General features: G+C 44.5%; 1 long non-coding RNA gene across 1 annotated transcript; it reads right to left on the reverse strand.

Annotated features, from left to right (window-relative positions):
• Positions 1–911: 911 nt before the first annotated feature.
• LOC308480346 lies at positions 912–1,565 on the reverse strand. The gene is made up of 2 exons (XR_013988064.1): positions 1,437–1,565; positions 912–1,022 (listed from the first exon to the last, which is right to left on the reverse strand). It is a non-coding gene; the product is annotated as an uncharacterized lncRNA (long non-coding RNA).
• Between the last annotated feature and the right edge of the window lie 2,515 nt (positions 1,566–4,080).

The following is a 4,080-nucleotide window of genomic DNA, read 5'->3' on the forward strand; positions in this document are numbered from 1 at the left end:
TTCTTTTCACCAAATCAAGAAGAGAGTGAAACAGTAGGGGGTCTCTCTCTCTCTCTCTGTTCTAATACTATGTAGAAAGATGGAGAATCATGTTTAAAAGTCAGGAAAAATAAGGAAGAAACAAACAAACAAACAAACAAACAAACAAACAGGAAGGATCTCTGATGGGGTGGAAGAACAGGGCAGCTTAAGGAGACATCGGGTGGTACATAAAATGAGGCCAGAACTGCAGGTCTCACACCTCTTCTCTATAACCACAGAATGTAAACCAGTCAGCACCACGGACAGCTAAGTGTTTTAAGAGACGTGGATCATCCCAAAGGGTCTTGGCCTGCACTTATTCATGAACAGTAGAAGGTCAAGCAGTTACTGCTGTAGGAATGTAAGAAGAGCTGTACTGGATCAGACCAAAGGGACCATCTGCTCTAGCCTCCTGTTCCAACCGTGGCCAACCGGATGCCTAATAGGAAGCCCATAAGCAGGCTATGAATGTAACTGTCAAACTCAATGGGGTTAGGTCTGAGTGGACCTTCGCAGGGAATTCTAATTAGAGTTAGCCTTGGTGAAAATTGAAGCAGGTACATTCTTATTCTGGATAGGCTGTGCCTATCACGGGCTCTGGCACCACCCACTGTGACCTCCAATATATAAACCCTAAGGAAACGCTGCCTTCCATAGAAAAGGGTTGCCCACCTCTGCTTGGAGAGCAATAGAGAATAATTCCTTCTCCCATCACATGATTGCTTGTTGATCAGTCATCCCAGCACCTCCTTTGGGAAATTCACTCCCAATAGAAAGCCACTCTGAATTTTTCTGAATTTAACACTACAACCTCCCCTTTTACAATAGCTCAAGTTCAGCTGTAGGCAATTCCTCAAATTCTGTAATTGCTATCATTTTTTAAAAAAATATATGTAATAAATCAGTTTTTTGGGGGAAATACCCAGTGGATATTTTCAAATATATTATGGTTCTGTATTTGGACTGCCAGCTGTCTTATAGCAACGAAGGGCTGGATTCAGCTAATAATAATAATAATAATAATTTATTATTTGTACCCCGCCCATCTGACTGGGCTTCCCCAGCCACTCTGGGCGGCTTCCAAAAAAATATTAAATACTCTAATACATCAAACATTAAAAATTTCCCTGAACAGGGCTGCCTTCAGATGTCTTCTAAAAGTCTGGTAGTTGTTGTTCTCTTTGACATCTGGTGGGAGGGCGTTCCACAGGGAGGGTGCCACTACCGAGAAGGCCCTCTGCCTGGTTCCCTGTAACTTGGATTCTCGCAGTGAGGGACCCGTCAGAAGGCCCTTGAACTGCACCTCAGTGTCCGGGCAGAATGATGGGGGTGGAGACGCTCCTTCAGGTATACAGGACCGAGGCCATTTAGGGCTTTAAAGGTCAGCACCAATACTTTGAATTGTGCTCGGAAACGTAATGGGTCACGCTTGCAGAAACCCACACAATTATTTCAACTAGGGCAACTGGGCTTTTCTCCCCTTCTCCTCCCCTCATGTGCCCCCATGCACCCCAAATTAGAGAATCCCAGAATAGCATGCAGAAGGAGGAGGGGTGGGGGGTAGTGTCATCAGGTGAGAAGAAATGCTTGAGCTGACAGAGCACTCTGCTTAGCACTGAATTCCTCTAATAGGAAACTGCCTTATGCCAGTTTCCTATTAGAGGAATTAGTCCTCTAGTCCCTGTAGCTCAGTATTGTCTATACTAGGCTTCCTCAACCTTGGCCCTCCAGATGTCTTGAGACTACAGTTCCCATCATCCCTGACCACTGGTCCTGCTAGCTAGGGACCATGGGAGTTGTAGGTTGAATCCTGACAAGACAGAAGTACTGTTTTTGGGGGACAGGTGGGCAGGTGTAGAGGACTCCCTGGTCCTGAATGGGGTAACTGTGCCCCTGAAGGACCAGGTGCGCAGCCTGGGAGTCATTCTGGACTCACAGCTGTCCATGAAGGCACAGGTCAATTCTGTGTCCAGGGCAGCTGTTTATCAGCTCCATCTGGTACGCAGGCTGAGACCCTACGTGCCCGCACACTGTCTCGCCAGAGTGGTGCATGCTCCAGTTATCTCTCGCTTGGACTACTGCAATGCGCTCTATGTGGGGCTACCTTTGAAGGTGACCCAGAAACTACAACTAATTCAGAATGCGCCAGCTAGACTGATGACTGGGAGGGGCCGCCAAGACCATAAAACACCGGTCTTGAAAGACCTACACTGGCTCCCAGTATGTTTCCGAGCACAATTCAAAGTGTTGGTGCTGATCTTTAAAGCCCTAAACGGCCTCGGTCCAATATACCTGAAGGAGCGTCTCCACCTCCATCGTTATGCCCAGACGCTGAGGTCCAACACTGAGGGCCTTCTGGTGCCAAGTGACAGGGAACCAGGCAGAGGACCTTCTTGGTAGTGGCACCCGCCCTGTGGAACACCCTCCCACCAGATGTCAAAGAGAAAAATAACTACCAAACTTTCAGAAGACATCTGAAAGCAGCCCTGTTTAAGGAAGCTTTTAATGTTTAATAGGTTATTGTATTTTAGTGTTTTGTTGGAAGCCGCCCAGAGTGGCTGGGGAAACGCAGCCAGATGGCCAAAAACACCTGGAGGGCCGAGGTTGAGGAAGCCTGGTCTACACTGACCAGCAGCGATTCTCTAGGCTTTCAAACTGTGAGTCTTTCCCAGTCCTACCTGGAGATGCCGGGGATTGAACCCTGGGAATCTCTACCACTGTGCTATGGCAGATAGAGTTTGCAGTGACTTACAAATCCCTGCACAATGACAGCAAAAGAGTGCCTAGAAATGTGTGTGTGTGTAAATACATGATCTACTTTTTTGGTGATGCCTTGTAGCCGAGTAAGATTGTCTTCCATGAACACGGACTTAACAGTGAGTCCGTAAGTGACTGTGGAGGCCAATTATGGATCCACAAGTCCTTCCACAGTGGGGACATTGGTGGGAGTTGATCACAGTGAGGGTTTGCCAAGCATGCCTTCCTCTTAGCACGTTTCTCCCTTTCAATCCTGAGTTCGAGCGTCTTCAGAGCCCATGACACCTTTGGTAAAGGCTGTTCTCTAACTGGAGCACTCGCAGGCCAGTGTTTCCCAGTTGTCTGTGATTATAGGGTGATTATAGTAATTCAACAGTAAGAGTAGTTGAAATGAATTAGTTTATTAATAATTAAAGGTAAAGGGACCCCTGACCGTTAGGTCCAGTCGCAGATAGATTATTTGATATTTTTTATTATGTGGACAAACATTTTTTTTTTTTAAATTTTTCTTACTTTTTCTGGATTTCAGTATTGGCTTAACAGTCATTAATACAAAACAAGTGCAACAACCACCTCAAATAAAAGCAGTAGGCTGTTTTATAAAACCAGACAAAAATAAAATTTGGTAGGCAAAAAAACCTCATCTAAAGGTTGGAGAGAAGACTATAGGCTTGACAGCAGCAGAGCGGTCTGTTTAAATGGACAATTTAATTACAGAAACAACGATGATGTAAAGAAAGACCGTGTTGGAATGCACTTCATAGTATCTCAGATTCTGATGGTCTCTTTGTTGCTAAGGAGCAAGATAAAATTCCTGACAGCAGGGGGCAGCAAAACCCATTCCTAAAAGTCTACTCTAGATTGTTAGGAGACTAACTTCTGTTGCAGCTCAACTTTAACTGGGACCAAACAACCACCCTTTATTTATTATTACACACACACAGCACTTTTTTTGATGACCTCCCTCCACAAATCAGCTTACAATCTCCATTAAAAACCAAGACCCACTTACAACAAAATATAAAAAAGCAAAATGCAGTACAACTAAACAATAAACCAGCACAGAAAGTAGCACAGAAATATTACATAAAACAAAATACAGATCTTAAGACATTATTAAAACATAAAAAACCAACATGAATTTAAAACGGCAGCAATAAAGCGGTCTAATTTGGGAATGTTACACAAGTATAAGCCCGTTGGGGCTTGTTTAACTTCTAAGGGAAGATAACACTGGTCAACAACAAATTCGTTGTCTGCGTTTTTTCAGTTGATTTAGGATGAATCTGATGCGCTGAATCC

Source organism: Podarcis pityusensis (genome assembly GCF_964106645.2).
Source record: "Podarcis pityusensis genome assembly, chromosome: 6".
Taxonomy (NCBI): Eukaryota; Metazoa; Chordata; class Lepidosauria; order Squamata; family Lacertidae; genus Podarcis; species Podarcis pityusensis.